Source organism: Rhinolophus sinicus, chromosome 14, assembly GCF_057876585.1.
Source record: "Rhinolophus sinicus isolate RSI-liver-muscle chromosome 14, RSI-T2T, whole genome shotgun sequence".
Classification (NCBI taxonomy): Eukaryota; Metazoa; Chordata; class Mammalia; order Chiroptera; family Rhinolophidae; genus Rhinolophus; species Rhinolophus sinicus.
The window spans coordinates 152,170,240-152,195,366 of record NC_142514.1 but is presented as its reverse complement, the minus strand read 5'-3'; the positions used below and the strand labels follow the sequence as shown (position 1 = coordinate 152,195,366).

Here is a 25,127-nt window from a genome sequence, read left to right as displayed (position 1 = left end):
TAAAAATTTTTTTATTAAATTTATTGGGGTGACATTGGTTAGTGAAATTATATAGGTTTCAAGTATACATTTCTATAATACATCATCTGTACACTGCATTGTGAGTTCACCACCCAGAGTGTGTGTTCTTTAAATAGCTACATATTGGGAGAAATCCTTTGGGAAGTCACATGTGCTAAACTTTATGCTGAATATGTAAAATCAAAGGACTATTCCTAAATCCCACTAGCCAAATCCAAAATTCCTTAAGCCTTTACTTGTTTAAACCCAGGAATTGATAGAGCCAGGAAACATTATTTTCCCCTATGTTCTCTTTACTATTATGTTGCCCAAAGCCATGCCATTTAGACTGCCAGATAATCTTGAGATTTGCTGGTATCCCTCCTGATTGATCATTCATTCTGCCTGTGTAGTTAATGGTATATTTGTGCAAATGGGATATAAAGTATTTTATTTGCCAGCCACAAGGTAACAATGGCCCAATTGTTTTTATGGTGAGAAGATACAGATTATACCTACCCAATTAAGCAGGTGTTTTACACATCTAGCCTCTCAAACATTAAAACATACTACTCGCTATGTATGGGAGACTTACTTCATATTTTATTGCTCGTGTTATTTATATTTGCTAAAATATAAATAATAAAAAAAATCGAGCATGTATCTTTGGCATACAATGCCTGAAACAAATTCTACATTGTGAATATGATGATTACCAAAATATTCTAGCATGCATCATTTAGAATCTCAAAATCTTCTAATTTTCAATAATACAATGTATTAAAAATGTAGGACATTAAAAATGGCTTGTATGAGTAGGATATCATCATCTAAAATTATCTAGATACTTTTGAACTTATTGGTATAGATATATTTCATACCATTCCCTCTCCTTGGAATACTTCTAAAAAACATATTTACTCATAGGATTTCTATCCATCTTTCAAGGCCCACCTCCTTGTAGTCTTCTCCAATCTCACTTCATTTGAACATTCATAGTATATTGTATTTCTCTTTCTGCTTGTCACAATTTGTCTTTCTAGTTTCCGTGAATGTTGTTTTCTGTTAGTTTTGGATCCAGAGTTCCTTTCTTTTTTTTTCCCCTAAGGGCAGAGGTATTAAGTCAAATCCATCTTAAAGAACTTACATGACCATAGTACCAATTATTCAACGAGCACTCAGTTTATAGTTATTGAGTAACTTAAACATTCTGAAAATCTCCACACTCCCATTTTTTTTATAATTTACAAAATTTGCATTGCTCTTCTTACATTTAACTTCTCTTATATGTGTTGATTGCTTTTACTGTTTCCATGTTATCCTGGGAATTAGGGAAGAAGTAGTTTCTTGAATTTGCTGGTGAGTTGAGTGAAACATTTTTTAATAATGCAAAGTGTGAAATTAATTGTGGGTCCCTGAACAAAATCTGGAAGTTGTGATGGGTGGGTGGGAAGGAACTGAAATGTCCCCCTTACCATTACAGCTCATGCTCCTTCTATCCCACTTGCCAGTTATGATTTTGGGGTGGGAACTATGCCGTATTTCTTTGTACCTTCTCTAGCACAGTAGTTTGCTCCCATTCAGTGCTGTAAACATATGCATACAATTAACATGTGAATGAATTTGACATCAGTGAATATTGCTTTTGATGACTCAACCACTCTTTCCTTTAATAGCTTTGCACTCTCCCTAGGCTTTCTTTGCATTTATATTCTCCTTCCATTCTCTGATATAAAATACTTCATTCAAGAAAGCTTTTGATGACCACATCAACCCAAGAGATAAATGGCCAATAATACCGCGTTTCTCGAAAATAAGACCTAGCCGGACAATCAGCTCTAATGCATCTTTTGGAGCAAAAATTAATATAAGACCCGGTCTTACTTTGCTATAATATAAGACCAGGTCTTTATAACATGTAGTATAATATAATATTATATAATATAATACACTACTGGGTCTTATATTAATTTTTTCTCCAAAAGACGCATTAGAGTTGATTGTCCGGCTAGGTCTTATTTTCGGGGAAACACAGTAGTTTAACATGTTGTTCTTTTGTGGCACATGCATTTAAAAAAGTAGACGTCTTTTCAAATGAAATTAAGATAAATGAATTATATAGGATCTTCATTCTAAATAAAAGTGTTGGTTTACTTGACCTCAGAGAGAAACATGTTTATAGCTGGGCTCCAAAGCAGTTTTTGTAGTGCTTAGGGACCCATGAATAGAAATTTCTAAAGAAAGTTGCTAAAGATAGGCCTCTATAAATCTTTGCAAGTGTTCTAAGGATTTAAACTTAACAATGGCTAAGGATCGAAAGAGTACTTTGGGATTGGTGGTTCTGAATTGAGGGAATGGAACTAAAGTTATCAAAAGAACAATTCTTTTGTGAAATATGTTAGCCTGGTTAGATTCATAGTTTTTGTTCCTCTTTTGAAACTGATCGAAACAACTCAGAGAAATCTTGGCACTGCAACTGCTATTACAGTGAAGAGTTACCAATTATTTCTGTATTTTCCCCTGAAGTTACCTCACTGTAATAATTATTGGGAAAAGTAATTTATGAGTTTCAGATACACTGTTTACTGTATTCCCTGTTCAGAACTTTTTTTTTTTTTTTTCTGGTAAAGCACCTTGATTTTCTTTTGGGAAACAACCTTTCTTTCACTTTTGGTAAATGTGGTTGGGTTAGAGCTGCCCTTACCCTCCCAAGTCACAGGGAGTGGGTGTTCTATGTGCCTGGCCACCGTGATTGGTTCAGAAATAAACATGTTACCTAAGCCAGGCCAGTGAGACTTAACCCTGGGATCTTTGTTGGAGTCTCTGGGAAAGAAGCACTGTGATTGCTAAGTTGGAGTTTCTGCCACTGAAGGGGAAAAATCTGTCTGGGAGATGGAGAGGGACCAACTCCTGATTACATTAGTTAGCCCTGAGTCCAACTGTGTCAGAAGCCAGGACTTTTCAGTCATGGTGAGCCAATAAATTATTTTTTTGATAAAGCTACTTTGAGTTAGTTTTTATCACTTACAACTAAAAGTATTCTAACGAATACAACCAGAATTCCATACTGACGTGGTGGATGGATGGATATATGTGATTTGGAGGACTATTTTGATGTCCATTGACTTGTCCAATGTGTGAAATTTATTTATTCCACTTTAATAAATCAGTGTGCGTCAATGTGGGTGATAGGATGAAAGTCATTACTGTTTAAACAAGACTAATTTCTACTGAAATAATTTTAAAATTGTCAAAGAATAAAATGCAAATGAGATGATGTAGCTAGTTAAGTTCCAGACTTCATGTTATTTTGAAAACAGGATAAGTGTATGGATTTTTCCTGGGTTAAAAATATAGTTTCCAAATATAGTTGTAACTTGCTTGTATTTTTCATATTCACTTGTCAATTGCAGTTTGATGTTTTTGTTAGATACACAACTCGGTCAGGAATTGGAGACAATACTTTATTTACATACGCTCTGAGGAAATATCCTCTGCTTGTGACAGTTTTTATATGTTAATCCGATTCATTAATATATAATTCGACTTGAGATCACCTTTCATGGATTTATTTCAAATTAGAGATCGTCTCGCTAATTTGGAAGACAAAAAGAAATGGATATTGTAATACAAATTTTCTGTGTTCCTGGTAAAAAAGAATCTGAATTTGGAAGGAAATTTATTCTTGAAATGGTTATGCAAACTCTACTTGACTTTGGTAAATCACATTTAAATGGCCAGTGCTTTTAATTTATATTTTTGTAAGATTATCTCTCCTAAAAAGGTGCTGGACCATTTTATAGTAAGATTTTATTGCTTAAAAAAATTAAAAAATCCCAGCATGAAGATAAGATCCTAAGTTTTCTTGTTTTTTTCCCCCCTGCCACTCAGGAATGTATATCCCCAAATTTGGTCTTTACTGGGAAAATGTTCAGTGCCAAGATTTTAAATTTGCACTATTTTCTCCCTAATTCTTATAGGTTATAGCTATGTCCCACAGATCTAAGTCCCTTGGGTGTTGAGCTTCTCATTAGGAAATGATTCTGTTCAGAAGTTGGGGTGATAAGTAGCTCATTCATGAGAGAGTAAGGGCCTACTTAGAACCATTTTAAGATCACATCAAAGTTACAGAAGCCCGAAGCTTTAAAAGTCCAGGCAGACAATAGTTCATTTGGAATGGCATACACACCTGTTATATTGGTGAAATTTCTCAGAGGTAGTGAGTTTGAAGTTTTATTATCTATCACGATGTAGGATTTCCCCTTTCCTCAAATGACCGCAAGTTTGCAACTCAGACCAAATAAAATTTAAAACTGGATAAAATTTCTAGGAAGAACCTGCTTCTAATAGCCTCTCCTTTCCTCTTGCTGTAACCATTCTATGTGGTGGTGTTTCTTTGTTTTTAGTCACTCACTATCTGTTTATTTTCCCTACCCAAACCTTCTCACAGGATAGTATTCCATAGTGGTCATATATACCTCTATTATTACTATTTTTTGGTTAAAATTTGTATTTACGTTAAAACAAGGTAAACAATCTTACATATGTCACAATTTGCCATTTGTTTTCATTTTTACCTACATATTTTTAGTTCTTGTCCATATATTTAAAAGCAATTTAGCATAATTATAATCAGTGCATAGGTGTTACTGTGTTCTTTGTTTTTCATTTAACGTTAAACAAACATTTCCCACCACACAGAGCTTGCCATGACCCGTATAGACATCTAGGGAAGCCCTGCTATGTCTTACCTTCTTTGGGTGAGAGCTCCCATTTGAGCCTCACTTTAGTCTTCAGCCTGGTCTTGAGATACTCCATTCACAATATTCCATTCTCCTGAAGCTCTTAGTGAGGGAAGACATAGTTTCTGACTTTTATAGGAATGTATCCTAACATTTTACCACTAACTATGAAATCTTCTGTAGGTTTTTTCTGCACCTCTTGCATCTATTGAGATGTTCATACAATATTTCTTCTTTAGTCTGTGCATATGGTGTTATTGGCAGATTTTCTGACTCATCTAGCATTACTGGGATTAAAACTTACTTGTTCTTGAAGGATGTTCATTTATACTCTAGAATTAGTTAATATTTAAAGGATTTTTGCATCTGTGTTCATAAGTGAGATTAGTGTATAATATTCTCTTTTTATAGGATCTTCATTTTGTTTTAGAATCAAGGATATTCTAGCCTTATAAAATGAGTTGGGGGTCATAGACATCGTAGTGTTAAAGGAAGTCATAGTATTACCCCTTCTAGAGGCACTTAAGTTTAAATTCTAACTAGGAGAAAAATTTTCTTTTTTTTTTTTTTAATCCTTAAAGGATTTTGAAACATCAACCTGAGATAGCTGTATTTTGGGGGCTGGGGGTATTGGAGGGAGGGAAGTTGGGGATAGAGAAAATGTTGGTGAGATATGGATGTTACTTCCATAGTCTCTGTCACAGCAGTGCAGTTATTTTGGTGTGTATCTCTGAATATTTTTTAGCAGACCTGTGATGTGATCAATTGGGATTAAGAGGAGAGCAGGTTGATGACATTGGTTAGAGAAGATATTATCAGAGAAATGTTTAACTGAACATTAAAAAGGGGTCCTGCACCAAAGTTGAAGCTAAACATGGTATGAGATTTAAATACATCCAATTACTCTGTTTATAACCCTACTGTCCTTTAAAAGGCAAAAGGAAAGAGCTTCTCTTCCAGGCCCCATAATTACTCAATTGGTTGCATTAAGCCATTTATAACATCATTCTTCTTCCAAGTTTCTCCTTAAGAATTAGTTTGGGTCAGATTTTCATCTCTATAAAAAAATCTGAGAAGTAGGTGTGGCTCCACATGCAATTTGACCTATGTTTAATCTCATTTCATCCTATAAAATGTTGTTCAACACAAATGTTAGGAACTCTTAAATTTGGGCTTCCTGAGTATCTGACATGACTACTGATGCAATTTCTTACAAAAGAGGTGATTATGTTCTTCCACCCTTATCTGTTCTTATAAATATATCACAATTTAATTCAACATGATTTTTGAATAGCTGCGATGTACCAGATACTGGATATTCAAAGATGATGTGAAGTTGTCTTTCTTTTTCATCCTTGTTTTCGAAGCCCCTTTCCTTTTGTTGATATCCAGGTGCTTTTGTTTCTCTTTCTTTCTGCAGCTTTGTCAAAGCAAAGAGACTGTTAAAGGAACCTTTGAGTTAAGCCCAAGCTGCTTCTCTTGAGAAGAATTACTACAGATCACTAAACATGAGCCTATTGTTTGTTTAGAACCCAGTGTTGATGAGGACACAATGCTTGTCTTGATTCTTATGTGGACCTGTTAGCTTTGCTCTGTCCCATGGCCTTGGATCACTGCTCTAATGCTTGCTACTTGCTAAAAACCAGGGGAGAGGATTTGTGGACCAAAACTAGAAAACCAGTGCAAATTGCGTTCTTGCCAGGTATCCTCCTTGTTTATAAAAGGCAAACCGTAATATAGGGCTTCATTTGAAAACAAAATTATTACTGAAATAAGTTGTAAAGGAATGTGGAAAAATTGAAGGGACTTAAAAAGCTTTTTATTATGCATTTTTTTCTGTTCTCCATTCATTGGGTTATTCTTAAGATAGTTTTCTCCATGTTATTCAGTTTTCTTTTTAATATCTTTGGATGCAAGATTGAGCTTTGCTGGCCTTTCTTTTTCTTCGGGTGTTAGTGCCAGCTCTGGCAGCCCTCATTGTCACTGCTGGCTCAAATGAAGGAATGGCTGAAGGCTGCTTTTGGAGACCCACTTCACTGGTTATTTTAATTGCTCACAGGGATAATTATTGAGTGGTGCTATATAGGATAGTATTTCCTTTGCCACAGGATTTAGGAATTCTGCCCAGTAATCACTCCTACTCCTGCCGTATGAGTGTATCTAAATGGAAAGACTGGTAACTGGCTCTAGGTATCTCCCTAAAACTATGTGTTGGGCCCCAACCAGATGAACTCTGGGAAATTCATGCAGCCACCATCATACTTTCCTCATTCTGCTTCATAGGGTCAGAAACAGAGAGTTTGTAGAGTTTAACATTAGCTTCTCCATCATCTTATTCTAGGACACCCTCTCGCACATAGCCGCTCCTTGACCAAAGGTTTTCTTTCCATAATCAGAGATATTAGAAGATCAATAGGGATATGAGTGATAAGGGCTAGGCTTAAAAAACTTATTCTTTTTTAACACTGCTGTGGCTATGTCTGCTGTCGTGAGGGACTGTGATATCCTATTTGCCAGGATTCTGTGGAATGGAACTGTCAATACTTTCTGAGATATAGTGATGAAGAAAATTCTGTATCCAGCGTCCATTAGATATTTCCTCAGGCTTAGCTGCCTTTCTGGGTAGAAGGGAGACTTCTGAAACGCAACAGTTTGTAGTTTTGAAACCTTTTATCAAGGAATAACTGATTCACAACTAGTCAGTAAGGAAAAATAAAGGTGAACTTGTACCGGTCATATTTTAGAATTAGCTTTGTAGTTGCAGTTTTTAAGTTGGAAATCAATGGAGATATAGTGGGGTGGGGTTGTTTGTTAATTGTTACTTATTAAAATAAAAATCATATCAATTTTGAGTCGCTATCTAGACTACATTGGAGCAAAACAGAAACTTCTACTGAAGAACCTGGAAATCATCAACATGACCTTGATCTCTTTGCTAAGACCGATTGCTCAAAAGGCCTTAATTCTCCTTCGCCCTTACTTGTATGCATGATCTTGGCCATGAAACTTTACGCTGACCTTTCACTGTGGACAGAGCCCTCTGTCTCACCTCTTGACCAGGGGATCCATCATTTAACTGCTTTGGCCCATGGGATGACAGCAAATGTGACACACGTAGAGGCTTGTAAAAGCACTTGTGCATTTCTCTTCACATTCTTGCCCTTTTCTGTCACTATGAGAAGAACAAGCCTGGGCTAGTGTGCTGGAGGATGAGACTTATGGAGCAGAGTGGAATTACTGTAGTTGTCTCAGCCAAGGCCATCCTAGATCAGCCAAAAGCCAGCCAGCCATAGACATGTTGGTGAGCTCAGCTAAAGCCATAAGAAATGCCCAGCTGACCTGCAAACACATGAACTAAATAAATGCTTATTGTTTCAAGCCACTGAGTTTTGGGGAGGTTCAATCTGCAGCATTCTTATGTCCATAGACAATTGAAGCAACCTCAAATAACCCCTTTTTGAAGCGATGCAACTGGGCAAATAAGACAGGTGATCCTGAGTGATTTCTTTCCATTCCAATGGCAATATATGTTTCCCATTGATTTAAAGAAATTCCTAGAGCCTGCCACTCAGTGATGTGTGCATGAGACTTCACTGAAAATGAAATGTATTTTCTTTCTGGGTTGATTTGAGAAACTCTGGAGAACTCCCCACTTAGTCTATATATTCAGCAGACGTATGCAAGCATGACAAGGCACAGAATCATTCAGTCCATAAAGAAAGATAAGGAAGAAAATGCAAGTAATTGAGTTAAATTCATTCATATTCATATTGTAAGAAACACAAATGCCAATATATCCTTTGTTATATCCTTTGTTAAGAGCAAATTTGGACAAGTGAGGGTTGGTGGTGAGTGGAGTCAGTAAGATGGGAAAATCAAGGCTGGGAAAAAGGAAACTGGATTTACTTCGAGCCATTTAAAGACAAGCTAATGGGGTAGTAGGTTAGCTCAGTTGGTTAGAGTGTGGTCCTGATCACGCCAAGGTTGCCGGTTCAATCCGATCCCCTCATGGACCACAGTGAGCTGCGCCCTCCTTTAAAAAGAACGAAAGAAAAGAAAAGAAAAGAAAAGAAAGGAAAGGAAAGGAAAGGAAAGGAAAGGAAAGGAAAGGAAAGGAAAGGAAAGGAAAGGAAAGGAAAGGAAAGGAAAGGAAAGGAAAGGAAAGGAAAGGAAAGGAAAGGAAAGGAAAGGAAAGGAAAGGAAAGGAAAGAAAAAAGAGAAGGAAGGAAGGAAGGAAGGAAGGAAAGAAAGACAAGGTCATGTAAAAAGGAATGTTCTGAGCAAAGACTCAGCTTTCAAATTTTAATCCCATTTATATTCTAAAAGTCCATATTATTTAAGAGGAAGGAAAATGTTGGATGAAAAGAGGGGGTAAGAGGAGTTTAGTTTAGGGACATGGTTCTTTATTCTTTCTTTGTGCTTTGAAATCAACTGACTATTGTCTTTTCTACTTTCAGACCCACTATATAGTGTTGCTATTTCATTCACTTTCTTTAGTGGTAGAAAGACGTCTGCTTTTTCGTAAATATATAAGAAGTACCAGGCTGAGAGTCAGCGTCCCCTGGACTGAATACATCTTAACCGTTATGGCCTGCATTCATCTGGAGTTGAACTTGGAGGAGGGCTGCTTGATGGGGGACCTGTATTTGGTTAATTCATCATATTACTTGGAAAGGTCCTTATTATTTTGCACAGCAGTGTGGTCACCTGGTGGTAGGTCATTAGCATTTTAGTCTTCTTTTCCTCACAACAATGTACAACATGCTAATTAGAGGATTCTGAAAGCTAAGTAACCGGTTTTAAAATCAGATGTTTTAATTTGCAGCTTTAATGGCTGTTTTTATAATAACTGGCTTTATTGGGGGTAAAAGCACTTCTCATGTTCCACTAGCAAGGCAGAGTATAACAGAAGCTGACAAAATTAAAAACCTCATGATGTGACCTTTGCCTGGGATAAAAGGCTGTTTCATAACAATTTCCTTTTGTTCTTTGTTTAAGCCATTACTCTAAAAGGAGCCTCCGATTAATCTAAGTAAATGCATCATTACAGTACTAATCCATGTCCTTCTGTCAGTGTCTGTTTTAATTAAATAAGAAATGCTAGCAGAAAGATATCACGCACAAAGCTGTGATTGGAGAAATAAGCACTGGTTGATCAGGGAAAGATTAAAAAGGGCTTTACTGTTTTGTCCATTTGCATAGCTCCAGATGCCACAGTGTTTCAGGTTGAAAGAAAACTTACAAAAGAGTTTAACACATTTCACTCTTATAGATTTAAAATAATGGGATTTACCAATGAAATTCTAATCATCCAATTTATCACATATTAGACATTCCAAAGCAAGGAGCAGAACAGTTTGGGGTGTGTCTTTTAAACCTCTTATGCAATGTTGTGTTGTATCTGTGAAAACATACCTGCCAAATTTGCGTGTGTTGCTTCTTATTTTTGGTGACAGGGTGGTGAAACCTGATTGTGGACACACAATCGATTTTTTTTTTTCTTTTTCAAGTTTCTTGCAGCTTCTAGTTCAGTTTTTGTTTTTAATGGTTTTCTATTGATAATGTGTAAAGAATTTAGGCATGTAATTGGTTTTTTAACAATGAAAAGTACATTTACTAAATGCTTATAAAATGAATGTATCTAGTTAGTATTGATACGCTGTTACACAGAAACTCCTCATAGCATACAGTTGCAGAATTCCCGTGGTGAGGGTTTTCTCCATATACAGACCATTATTTGATGTAATGAAAAGAGAAAGTATGCAACAGAGAGATTGTTAATTAATTTAGCTCAACAAGATGAAGATAAATGAAGCAAAACACAGGTTGAATGAAGCAAGAGGTCTTATTTACAATTTAATACATTTTTATATAATGCAGATTTCACTTGATAATGAATAAACAGACCCCCCCCACAGACCCCAAATACCTGCTAACATAGAAGTACACTCCCTCCCACTACCATTTAACATTAAAATCCTGACCTGACTTTACAGAAAACATGTACTGTGGCTCCATATAGAAGACACTTTTACAGTGTGTAAACAGTGCTTTTCTACTGCTAAGAATCCTGCTCTAGTTAATCTTTAACTTCAGTATTTTATTATTCTTGTGATAGACTGAGGATGACCATAAGAATAATTATCTGGAAAACTTCGAGTTTCTTGTTCTCCAGGTTATCCTGAGACATCTTGCTTCAATTATTTAATAATTATTTTATTTTAATCCTCTCTTTTTTTTTTTTTTAGCCAAAGGAAAGAAACTCAAAAGTGAGGAAAAAAAAGAGCCATGAGCCTTTTTACATGTGCTTGAATCTGTAGCAATTGTGCAGAATTCTTAAATTAGCATTATTTTTAAAAGTCTCCCTTTCAGAGATTAATGAGCTTTAGCCAGTATTTGACCTTTTATCATTCTTGCTTTCTGCTCAGAAGTACTTCCTTCCTTCCTACAGTAGCTAGAAAAGACTGTCTCTTATCTTATGTTACAGTAGGCAGTGGTAACAGGGCTGTCTACAAATGGTGTTATTATGGTCACTATGTTTTTATCTCAGGGGTCATGAACAAATCCATGCAACTGCTTCTAAGGATTTCAATAAATAGGACTTTTTATCCAGACAATCGCCTTTTATGTTACTTTTAAACAAAACTACTAGTCCATCAAGAGTTTCAAAAGAAAACAATTCTACAGACTGCCGGTATGGCCTCGCAGACCAATCATCATGGCACCCATTCTCCAGTCCTTTATTTTTCAAGTCCACAACAATAGGTTGTTGATTCAATGGACAAGACCAGAACAATTAAGTTCTCTGTTTAGCAGCAGTGCAGCATTTTAATGCCCTTCTCTAATAATGGTCTCATTATTGTTATTCTAAGACTGGGCCTCAGGAGGAGGAATATTTGCTGGAGGTACGTCATTATTTTGCAAATTTCGATTAGCTCATCATGTTGTCTGTAGTGTGAAAATCGTAGCTAATTAGGGCAGCCAGTTAGACTACCAGCTTTTGAGCTTATGAGTTAAAAGGTAGCATACTTGATAGGCCAGTGATGTGAAAAAGGTGGTAAAAAGGAGGATTAGAGCAGTTGCCTTAGTAACTCCCAACTTCCATCTGTGAGGGAACAATGGACTTGTGTTTCTCCCCCACCTTGGTGTAAAAATTGGTTTTGTTTTGAAAGGACAGGGTTCTTTTTATGACAATCTGGAATTCAGCCCAACTGAGTGTAGTTTTAGTTGTTAGGAGAGACCATTGGGGATAGGAAAGATGAAAGGTCATGGTGAGCTTCAAGGACATGAAAGGTTGTTGTCTCATGGAACAATGGTAGATTGTTTTTTTCTAATATTTCTAGCCAGCCCCTAAGTCAGGTGATGGAACAAATACCTACAGTTTAGTCAGGTGAAACAAGAGGGGGAGGGGGAAGGAGAAAAATGGGGAAAGAGAGAGTTTGTACTTTGTGAGAAAAAAATAAAAGGGTAATTTTCAATTTGCTTTTATTAGGCAAAGTGCTATTTCTTTGTCACCATCTCTGAGATTCCGGTGTGCTTTGGATGGTTTGCCTCTGTGGGCCATCGCATCTCTGGGAAGCTCTCCAATGTGTTAGGAAATGTGATTTAAGCTTTCTTCCTGAACTCCCAGGAGGACCAATGATGTGACTTAACAATAAATTTAGTTGTTGTAGCTTTCTCACATATTGGTGTTCTTAAAAGGTTTTCCTTCAAATGTACACTGAATCAAATGAATGATAAATAGGAAAGAAATTTGTTTCACCACTCTACAGGGTTTTATCATAAATTCTATGACTTCCATCACAGAAAGTTTACAGGAAACTGTTTAGATTTTGCTGCAACAGTAATACAAATTTTTCTCTCTGTACATAAGAAAATGCCACAATTTAAAGAGCTATTGGGGATTCTGTATTACAGAGGTGGTGATAGAAAACGATTGGATACAGTGATATTTCTTAAAAATCCTCAAAACCGAATCACCCTCTCTGGGTTTGAAACTCTTTTCTTTCAGCAAAATAGGTGACTTGTATTTTCCTTCCATGTCAATATTAAAACGGTTGTGTGTGTATGTGTGTGTGTGTGTGTGTGTGTGTGTGTACAACCAGAAAGAGTATAGGAACATCATCTTCTTAAGCAAGAAAGATCATCTTTTGATGATCAAAGGAACCTTCGTATTTCTTCCTCTCTATTGTCTCCGAATAACCCTTGTGTAATTGAAGCTGGGCTTGGTCCAGGGGGTTGGGGGGATTTTCAAATTCTCTTTTAAACCCAGGTCTTTGTTTTTCACCTTCTTCTAGCAAACTGTCCCTATTATTGTAGGCTTTCTTTTTTTGAGAAGCTGTGTTCCTTTAATTTATTGCAGGAACCTCACAGACTTCAAATAATAATATCCTGAAACTCTAGACTTAAGGACTGTTGAGATTATCTAGTCTACTTGTATTTGAAAAATAAGAAAATTGAGGCCAGAGAGTTGAAATGGCTTGCCAGAGGTAACTCAAATAGTTAGAGGTAGACAAATAGATGCCATTTGCTATACTATTTAAATATAAGAACTTGAAATGAAAGAATGAAGAAGCATTATAGGAACATGTCTAGCATTTTTTTCTCGTCATTCTAGTGGGTGGTGGAGAGGTACTAAAGCTAGCATCTGGTGGTGATGGTGGGGTTGGGTTTCAGATCAGGTTTTTCATAACTATTAAAGTTACATTTTAAATAAATGAATCTTTCTTTTTTTCCTGACAAAAAGCCCCTACAAAAACTGCAGCATAATGGGGAGAGATGTAACCCTAAGGTGCATTCAGAATCTGCAGACTTTCTTGGTTTAGGTACTGTGTGAGATACTTTCATCTGCATTATTATAATTTAGGATTTAAACACTTGAAAATTAGTTAACTGTTCTGCTTCTTAGTTTTTGCATCTGTAGAAAGGAAACTGATGTTTTTCAACTTTGTTTGATGTTGGAGGACATAAGAATCAGTATATGATTGAAAAATGCAATATACACTTGATAGAACATTAGGAGTATAAATATGCGCTTTATACAAACCAATATCCCAAGGCAAATATGAATCATAATAGTCAGGTCACTATAAATGGCATAGTTTATTTTTAGAATTGTTCAGAACATATTTAAAAACTTTGGGCTCTTTTTAAACATAGAAGAGAAAATAAAATAATCCATAATTTAAGCTTATTATTTCACAGTAAAAAATCTACTCCCCAGTAACATTTTGACATAGTTTATTTCAGTCTTTTATCTAAGTGTGTACGAGAAGAAAGAACATATGTAGCTTGTTTACTGCCTTCTCTTCGGTGTCCAGAACAGTGTGTGGCTCATAGTAGGTACTTGAAAAATAGCTGTTGACTAAATGAAAAAAAAAAGCACAACTGGATCATACTTTAGATACATTTTTGTATTTAAGAAATCATTTTATTGGATTTTTACATGTTAATGGTCTTTTGAAAACATGATTTCTAATGACTACATAATATACCATCATATGGATGTACTACAATTTATTTTACCATTAAATTATTGATTTCCAACTTTTCACTATTATAATATGAAAGTTAATTTATAAAGACATCTTTCATTTATTTAAAAATTGGTGGAAAAAACCCTATATGATCATAGAATCCCACTAAACTCCATCACTTCTTTCAAGTCTTTGCTTAGATGCCATCTTCTCAGTGGGGTCTACCTTGACCACCCTATTTTAAAATTGAAGTCCTCCAAACATTCCTGATCCCCTTAATGCTGTTCTATTGATTTCTATAGCTTTTATCAGCTCTTAACATACTGTTTAATTTGCATATCTGTTACTTTTTTGGGGGCCGTCTTTCCCTTATATTTCCTACAACATAAGCTCAAGATAGCAGAGATTTTTTTCTGACTGTTTTTGTCATATTCCCCAGTGTCATGACCAGAGAACACAGTAGATGTTCCAACAATATTTGTTAAATGCGTTTATTGGAACTTAAAAAGATGAAAGTGCCTTTTTAAAGTCAAGAGTCAATCCTTTTTTTCTTCACATGGACAACTGTCATCAACCTCTTTGTACACTGGCTAATGACTTCTGTTTTGTCAATGTTCACATGTATACATTATCCAGTTAAATTAACTCATAGCACTTGACTGACTCCTAGGCCACGTTGGCCTAAGTTTAAATGCCTTGAGACAGATGCTCCAGATTTTGGCCACTTGAAGTCACTCTGAACTCTAGCTTTAGGGAGATGGCTCTGGATGACAGTCAACAGTGTCACTCTAAATGATTCTTTTCTTTATCTAGAAGTCCTTCTGATAAGACCCTTAAAGTTTGTGTCTGACCTGGGCGCTTAACCTGATTACTTATCTATATTTTGGGATGATTTTGCTTTATTCTGCTCCTAACTGATATTGGTTATATTTTGAAATTTTCTTAGGAAACATATGTCACAAACTCTTGTCTGTTTCTTTACTGTCTATGGTTTACACTTTCCTTTAAAAATAGACCTTCCATATGACCCAGCAATTCCATTTCTGGTATTTATCCAAAGAAAAGAAAAGCACTAATTCAGATAGGTATACGAAAGGCCAGACAATTAAATTCTCAAACTTTCCACTGTGTAAATGCACAGTGTGAACTTAATTGTCTGACTCACGCCACTATGTTCATTGCAGCATTGTTTACAGTAGCCAAGATACAGAAGCCACCTAGGTGTCCATTGATAGATGAATGGGTAAAGGAGATGTGGTACGTACACACACACACACACACACACACACACACACACACACACACACACAGGAATATTACTCAGCCGTGAAAAAGAATGAAATCTTGCCATTTGCGACAACATGGATGGACCGGGAGGGTATTATCCTAAGTGAATTAAGTCAGACAGAGAAAAACAAATACCATATGGTTTCACTTATATGTGGAATCTAAACAAAACAAAAACAAAAATAGATTCATAGAAACAGAGACCAAAAGGATGTTGGCAGAGGGGCGGGGATGGGTGAATGGGTAAAACTGTGAAGGGGAATGTAGTCATTAATATTGCGATAAGTTTGCAAAGTGACAGCTGATTACTAGAATTAGTGGGGTGATTGCATTGTAAGGTATAAAAATGTCAAATAAGTATATTGTACACCTGAAAGGAATATAACCAATAAAATATTATAAAGCAACTATACTTAAATTAATATATATATTAATTACCACTTTGTGTCCTTTGTGGATAAGTGTCAATTATTATCTTTATATAATAGCAATTTATATAGCTACACTAATCCCTTATTTATATGGTATTTATAATTTCAAAGCTCTTTAATAAATATGATCTTGTTTAATTATCAAAATAGTCCTAGACATACAAAGCATGGTTTATTATACCCATTTGAGCTGAAGGCACAGAAAACTTAAGAGATTTAATCCAGATAAGAAATCTAGGAAGTGATAGAGAGGCCATGAGAAATCAGAGTTTTCTGAATTCTATCAGTCCAGTTCTATTTTTCTTTTAGTCACTTGAATCTTCTCTTTGGGTTAAATAATCATTGTTTTGTTGACCTTTTAAAATAGGTTCCATGAAAATAAAAGCAAATGATTAAAATTAAAACATTTTCCCCTTTCCCCTTTGTTTTACCTAGCCTACTATTCCAGTTCTCAAGGACTTTCTTTCAGCTTTCCATGGTTCTTCTTTTTCCATAGTCATTATCTTTTCTCTTATTCTGACTGTGAACATGAGTTGCCTTTTTTTTTTTAGCAATTTGTGAAACCACTGATTGCTATATCTGTCTTTTCACTTTTTAGCTAGTTGTTCATTTCACGTCTCTAAATGTGACTAAACAAGTTCTGTTTATTGTAACAAGAGACTGATAGTGGTCCCCTGGGATGGGAGCAGCACTAGGAGAAAGTTAACACAGCAGACAAAATGCATTAGCTAAAAGACTGGACAGTGAACACCAATTAGTATAGTCCATGTACATAGAGGAGAGGCACAAAACAGGAGTGTATGTGTTTCATGAAGCAGACAAAGCAAGACAAGCCTGGGGCCTGTGGTATTTAGAGATTTAGGCAGCTAGGGCACCATGAGGCCAGTAATGCCAAGTGGAGTGAAAGGACAGAGTCCAGTTTCTGAGTAGTCTGCAAGTGGAAGGTTACTTGGTCTTGGATGGAGTAGTGCACTCAGGCACAGGAAAACAAGGTAGAATCCTAGTTTTTGGAATCAAAGCAAAAAATCAAGGTCAAACTAGCGGCAGGAGTCATTAAATTCATTCTGTGCCCCAAGGGATTGGGTTGGAGTCTCTTCTGGATAAGGTTAGAAATGGTTCTAGAGCAGTGGCTCTTAAATTTTTAATGTACGTGAGATTCTTCTAGGGTACTTCGGATTTCTGAAGTGGGACCCAAGTGTCTATATTTTTAACAAACCCCCCAGGTTATTGTCTTGCAAGTGTTTACAGATTACATTCAGAGAAAATTTCTATACAACCTGAGATGGCATTTACTATAGGATAAGGGACCAAGTGATTAAAACCATTGAGAGAGGAGGTATTTAGAGGTTGGAAGTCAGACTTTTCTACTAAGAGAAACATGTATCTGTTATGCTCAGAGCTGATGTGTATTTATCTGATCTAAGAAAGCAGAAAACATGGTGGGTGATACGTACTGAGCTGGTGTGTTATATAAGCCTATTAGGTTTTTTTTTTGTGTGTGTTTCTTGTGTTTATGACCTGAGTGCTTTTGCAATATCTATTGTAACATAAAGATTTATAACTTTTAGTATAAAAAAGCAAAGCTGATTGTTCTCTTGAGCCTAATCTGAACTGTCACTCATTTTCATTTTCCATTTGTTATCTACATATTTGAATTTCATCTTTTTTTTTTCCCGCTTCATAAATTGATTAGCATGAGTTGGGCAGACTGCTGTAATGCTAAGGGTTAACCAGGAGAGAATTACAAATGAACTATCTGGAAAGTTGATTATTAATCCAGCTAGAGAAGAAATATCCTTTTACTTAGCAAGAATGAGTATCCGAAGAGCTGATAATATTGTTCAGGCAGTGAGGTGGAATGGCAGAGCTTGGTAAGTAAAACAAAACTTGGAATTAATCTTTTATAGCCATTTTTTAAACTGTATACAATTTTGATTTATTGAAACCGTTGACTCTAAGATGAATTTACAAACTGCCGGAACAAATTTAAAAAGTTCCAAATGTGTTTGTTAATGAGATCCCTACATAGACTATCGGTAGAAGTTAACTGAAAAGTATTTACATAAGTAGATAAATATATTTAATTTTGAATATTATAAAAATGCATGATTAGATGCGTGATTACGAATAAGGAAGTGGGCACGGAGGAATGATTATTAAAACAATCGAAGTCTAAGCTTCAAACTGAAGAATATTGAGTGACAAACTTGTTTTTACACAAGAGCAAGTTCTTAGGTGTAACAATATAATTTAAAATATAATATTTGCATAAGACATTTTTCAGACTTCTAGGTAACAAAAACTGTCATAAGTTCTCTTATTTTCTGGTTCCTAGTACTCATTTCATCATGGTGTTTAATTTAAGGAACTTTCTGAAGATAGCTTTTTATTGTATTTGTGAATTGGAAGGAAGGAAAATGAGAGGATCTGTGCTATTTGTACAAAGAAAATTAAGTGAAAAGATGTGATTTTAATAATGTTCTTGCATCAAAGACTGCTCCTTCTGTTGTAGAAAAAATTTTGATGTCAATATTCAATTCTATAAGATTGAAGTTTTCCATGAATTACTTGATATTGCAAAAATGAGCCCTTTAAACTCATTGGTGCTATGGTCCTCTCTGGACCATATTGAATATTATTGTAGCTTTATACAATCATAAATCATTTCAACAGAGCATTGCACTTAGGATAAGTTAGTAAACTTACTAAACTTGCCTTAAATTGTAACTGTGCACCATCAAATACAGGATTTTAATCTTTTCTTTAAAGATATTTTCTTCAGTGGCAACAAAAAGGCCTCAAATTAAGATTTTGTTATTTAATGCTTAAATGAGCACAGAAAAAGTGTTTAAAAAAACTATAAATTCAATGTTGGAAATATATGTTACGCGTGTGCATGTGTTTGTGTGTTTGTGGATATATATATAGTATATATGTATTCAAAATGCCAGAGTACCATTTGGCCATATGCACTCAGCTTTTTTTTTTAAGTTCTGGTGCTCTGGCCCATATTTAGGACAGGGAATATAGAGTATAATACATGAAATAGTAAAAAACAATAGTTAAGATTTATGGAGCTCTTGTGTGCTAAATGCTATGTTAAATGCTTTCTCTCCTTTAATCCTCATACCGTGTTTCCCTGAAAATAAGACCTAGCCAGACAATCAGCTCTAATGCGTCTTTTGGAGCAAAAATTAATATAAGAACCAGTCTTATATAAGACCCAGTCTTTTATTATAGTAAAATAAGGCTGGGTTTTATATTATAGTAAAATAAGACTGGGTCTTATATTATAGTAAAATAAGACCGGATCTTATATTAATTTTTGCTCCAAAAGACACATTAGAGCTGATGGTCTAGCTAGGTCTTACTTTCAGGGAAACACGATATTAACTCTGTGATTGTTGGAAATCTACAAGGATTATTATGTATGCTCAAACAAAAGATTGATTAAAGAGCCTCTAACATCTGATGATTGAAGTTGAGAAAATAAAGGTACAGGAAACAAAAGTGTTTAAGAGGGGAGAGGCCTAAATTCTATGGGCTTGTCTTTCTCAAAATTGAGATTTAATATGGGCCTAGGAAAGAGGAGGAGAAGGAAATGGACCAGTGCATTCTTACCATTAATTAATTCTTTAAAAAAATTTTATTATGAAACTTTCAGTCATACCAAAATGTATAAAGAACAGGTTAAAATACCTATGCATTTATAAGCAATAAAACATTTCCAATACAGTTGAAGCCTCCTGTGAACTCTTTACCAATTTTATATCTCCCTTTTTGTGCCAGAGGTAACCATTCTTTTGAGTTTGGTGTTTATCATTCATAGGCTTTGCTTTATACTTAAACTTAATTCCATATCCATTACAGAGGAAGACAAACTCCCCTTACCATTCTTTGAGATCCAAGAAAGACCTTTTCTTTGCTTCCTATTACACTTTAATTAAAACAAAAAAATCCTTAACATAATCTGTAAGAACTTGGTTAGCTCTGCATAATCTGGCCTCTTCATTGCCAGCCTCAGCTCCTGTCTTATTCCCAGTGGGTCTTTCTGATATACTGATCTGTACACTCCCAGTTTTTTTTTATTTGTCCAAGGTCTTCACATAACGCTGCCTCCTCAAGTGAAATATGCTTGTCCCCATTCTTCTGCAGAATGGTTCCTGCTTACCCTTCAGGTTCCCTGTTTAAACGCTGTTGCTTCAGAGAAGCCTTCCCTGAGTCTTCCACTTGAAATCATGTCCGCCTGCAAAGATCTTGCTTCCCACCCTTTTAATTTATTTCATAGCAGATACTGCAATTTAAAATTGTGTTTATTTGTGTGATTTTTGTTTAATGTCTGTCCTTTACTCTGGTATGGCCCATTTTGTTCTCACATGTTTCCCCCTAGCATTTAGCACATATGGTCTTGTGCATTACAGGCATTCAATAAATATTTGTTGTTGTTATCAGGGAGTGGAATGCAGTGAATGAGAAAGAGGAAGAAAGGGATATTGAGAGAAAGAAAATAAATTACATAAAAATGGAGTCTGTGGCTTAGTTTGTATATACTGTTTAGGTAAAATTATGCAACTTGATGTGAAGAAAGTTTGGGGTGAGGGAAGTGATAGGGACTTTTTTGTCTCTTATCATCCAGCTGTAGAACATGTGACAGCTTTTCTCCATTGTTGCTTCTTGTTTTTCAGTGTAATCTTTCACTTTTGTGTTCTCATTTTGGGGAATCTGCATTCCTGGATATAACTACTGAGCTTTCAAATGATAAACTTTTAGAGCAGCCCCAGTGGCTTTAATCTTAATGTGGAAACACTGTAATGGGCTCTAAAAATCTGGAAAAATTTAGGATACACAGTTGAGAAAATATATCTGGTACTTTTGAATAGGAAAGCCACAAGGCCACTTGTAAGAGTTTCAAGGTGGGTAACTATAACTAAAATATTCATAGTGGTGGCAGTTTCTCTATTATTGCTAGGCAGTTTGATTTATTTTCAGGAGAAAATAAAGGTTATAAAAAAGGAAAAAGAAAATGAAGTCAGTCTGAGAGAAGGGCTGGGTTTTCAAAATGTCAGAATCTACTTATGTCGTACTCTATGTAAATCTTAGCTGGCATTTGTAATTAAAGTCCAAGCCTACAAGATTATACCAAAAAAAAAATTTTTTTTTTCGTTGGTGGTGTGGGAAAAGGAGATACAAAAGAGAATTTAATTAAAATGTCTTAGTGTTAAAAGGAGGGGCTTTGTGGAGTGTCTCATTTGTGGTTATAGAAGGTGCCATTATTAATAATAATATTGTACCTTACATTTTTATCACACTTTATACTTTTAATTGAACTTTTTCCTATATTACCTTATATAGTTCTTATAGTAACACCGTGAGAGTGTTAAAACAGGGGTCTTATTACCTTTGTTTCATAACTAGGAAAACTGGGACAGAAATCAGACAGGCTAGGCCTAAATTTAAAATAATTTTTCTAGGTATAGTTTTTTAGGCAAGGTTAATATTCACTCTACCTCTACCCCGCCAAAAAGGTTTAGCTTGGAGGGTATAATTAGGTTCTTCTAAGGACCAGGATGAATTAGGTGGATGTCCTGTATAGGTTTTCCAGGCTTACACATTTTTTTTTCTAATTTCCTAAAGATGCAAAGTAGTTAGCAATCTTGAATGAATGGAACAGAGCCAGTTAAATGCATATAATTAAAGATGCATTACTAGCCTATTTTAAGTTAAAGCTTATTGGATGAAGTTTAATGGGTGCAGTCCTTGCCTGATATCTTAGGGGTCCAATAATCAGGAGAAATAGGTATGAACTTGTAAGAATGAAATACCATAATTTGGAGTAAATGAACTGTAGCTTAAATAAAACTATGTGATGAAGCAGAGGGTGGAAACCCAAGTCACGTGAACTGAGGACAGACACCTCTTGGTGCCCATTTAAAAGGCTTTTTTAAAAAGAAAAAGTGGAAGGCAGTGTATATGTTGCATATATACATGTGTGCAGGAAAGTGGAGGGATATTTTTTTGAAGATAAATGCCAGGAGGTATTTATAATGATTAGCCAAGAGGGCTGTTTGTTGCATTAAGGTAAAAGTCAAATCTTGTATTTTTCAATTGGCCAAAGCCTGGTTGCAGAGAAATTTAATTTTCAGTCTTTCTGGGCCAGTTGGCAGAAGCTTCCCTTAGGTTAAAAGAACCAGGCATATTTACTTTGAAGAACAGAAGTCTTAAGAGAATCTGATGACTGTCCTGGGATGACTAACATGCTGTCATAGGGAAAGAGAGTATGAACTCTGACAATTAAGTTCGCGAACTTGTTGCAATGCTATTGCTAACCTTTTTTGATATCAGAGGGTTATTCATTATGAATTTGTACCAACTAGACAAACAGTTAACCAAGTTTACTATTTGGAAATGCTGAGAAGGCTGTGTGAAAAAGTTAGATGAAAACGACCTGAACTTTTCTCCAACAATTCATGGCTCTTGCATCACCACAATGCACGAGTTCACACGGCACTGTCTGTGAGGTAGTTTTTAGCCAGTAAACAAATAACTGTATTGGAACACCCTCCCTACTCACCTGATCTGGTCCCCAATAACTTCTTTCTTTACTCAAAGATAAAGGAAATATTGAAAGGAAGACATTTTGATGACATTCAGGACATCAAGGGTAATACGACAACAGCTTTGATGGCCATTCCAGAAAAAGAGTTTCAAAATTGCTTTGAAGGTGGACTAGGCACTGGCATAGGTGCATAGCTTCCCAAGGGGACTACTTTGAAGGTGACCATAGTGATATTCAGCAGTGAGGTACGTAGCACTTTTTCTAGGATGAGTTCGCAAACTTAAGTTTTCTGACCTCGTTTACTATGGAGAGCCAAAACCAAGTTAGCAGCAGGTGAAGGTTACAGGGAGCCAGAGTCACAGGAACAGCAAAAGCAGAACTTTGTAATGGTCACTGTTGTCTAAAGATGAAATGAGCTTCCTTGTTGAGGTAGTGGAGACCTTGTTACTGGAAGGAATTGGCGAGAAAGATTAAAATGTTGAGTTACACCAAGTTATTTCAATATTAAAGCTTATAAGAAGATGTCCTCTATGTGTCACCTGGCTAAGATAAGGACATATGTCAACATAAAGGACAAAAATCTGTGCCTCTATTATGTGATGCCAAGAATGAACTTCATGAAAACCAGGTTTACTTCCTGGGTTGCTCAGCCATATTTAATACGTGAATTTTTAAAAATCCATGTATTTTTATCTGTAGGCAGCCATTTGATGCCTGGAATTACCCCAAATAAGAATCTGAGACTTCACCAGCTATTTCCAAATCTCAGAAGAAGTGGCATAAGAGAATGAAACTTTTATTACAGGGGGGGAAAAAGAGAAATTGCTTTGTTTCTCCATTGGGTCCAGATCTAAACAATAAGAATTTAATCTGGCTTAGATAGAACATTTTTAAAACTAACACTAAATTCATAAACTTACTTTGAAAATATTCCTGAGCTTCTGGTACATTAGCAGGATCAAGGATTGCATTTTTAAGCACCTTAGAGATTTTCTGTTATTTTAGTTTCTCCTCATGGAATTTCAATACTTTCATTAAAAAATTAAAAATATTTTAAAATTTCACAAGTAATACACAAATACATTTTTTTTGTTGTAGAATAATGCCTGGCATATAGCAGGCAACCATTAAATATTTCTTGAGTAAATAATTATTGGAAAAAAAGTGAAGGCACTTTCCTTAATTTCTCTCCCTATCCTAAATTCTATTTTACTTCCCAAACTTATTAATGTATCAATCTGGTTTCTGTGCTTTCAGACCTCTTTCTATATAATCATATACAATATACACAATATATAGGAATATGCAATTTTATTTTGTGTGAGGATAACACTTCCTCTTTTTACACATACCTGTTTTTCATTAAAATTATGACTTAGACTTCTTTGTCAATTTACATAGGTTTATTTTCTTCTATAGAGTACTTTATACTATATATGTACCATTGTTATATTGACAGACATGTGAGTTAGTTCCAATACAAATACTCAGGTAAATTTTAGGTATTTAAAACTTGGGGGATAGCAAAACTTAACTGTGTTCTTTAAAATATATAAAATGGGCATATATAATGTCTAGTTGACAGGGTTATGAGAATTAAGGACATTGTAGACAGAAGAAAGGAATGTGTAAAGTCATGGAGGAGTGAAAAAGAATCGTACCATTTAATTCTTCATTAAGGCAATACAACAAGTCTTTATTATCAGTGGATAATTGGTAGTGAAAAAAGCCTGCTTTAAATTACTCCATTTAAAACTGAGTGGGGATAACAACTATCAACTCTGGACAAATCACGAAAACAGCTATCTGAAGTATTGGTGAGCCACCAAAAGCAGGTTACATTTTGAGAGGAGATGATGTTTTCAAGAAGAGAGGGAGGGATACTGGATAAGTTGGTCATTTTCAAGGTTTCCAGTATGACAGCAGGCCCCAGTCAGTGCCAGACAGGGAGGACTAATAAAACTCCAACAGAAAAATCAGCAGTCTTTCTGGTGGAGAGACCCAGGAGAACAGACCTTGGGTAACTCACAGCTACTGGGACCTGAAAAGATAGTCCTGGAAAGGAAAGAGCAACAGAAAGGGAGTCCTAAAATCTGTGTATAAACTTTGCCCCAGTTTCTGGCTGATCCCCAACCATGCATGCACAGGGCAGGCCTTAAGAAGCCCATGTAAGGCTAAAAGAAATAAACAGATAATTGAGCTGCTGCCCACTGCAGGTGAGACAGAATGTGCAGTTAGGGAATAAGCAGATAAGCTTTTTGTTAAACAAACAAACACACAAACAAACAAACAAACAGAAAGTGACACTCTTCAGAGCACTATAGAAGAATTCAGAGTCTCCACAACATGATAATAATGTCTAAGATATAACTCAAAATTACTCAACATATAAAGAAGCAGGAAAATATGAAAAAAATTAGGGCATTTCAGCAAAGAGATTGAAATTACAAAAAGAACCAAGTGGGAACTTAAAGTTGAAAAATATAATATGTGAAATAAGAAAATAACCTGATGGGCCAATCAGTAGAATAAAGATGACAAAGGAAAAATTCAGTGAAATTGAAAATAGATCAATAGAAACTATCCAATTTAAAGAACAGAGAAAGAAAAAATGGAAAAAAAAATAGTATGAGAG

General features: G+C 35.5%; 1 protein-coding gene across 13 annotated transcripts in view; it reads left to right on the top strand.

The window, feature by feature from the left end:
• Positions 1-25,127, top strand: part of SOX6 (SRY-box transcription factor 6) — a 600,111-nt gene that overhangs the window by 168,894 nt on the left and 406,090 nt on the right. The window contains exon 1 of one of the 13 annotated variants that reach the window (XM_019746647.3): positions 17,735-17,807. The exons of the other annotated variants lie outside the window; for them this stretch is intronic. The gene's annotated coding sequence lies outside the window, so the exon portion shown is untranslated. Of the gene's footprint in view, positions 1-17,734; positions 17,808-25,127 lie in introns of those variants that run through there. 13 annotated transcript variants of the gene reach the window in all.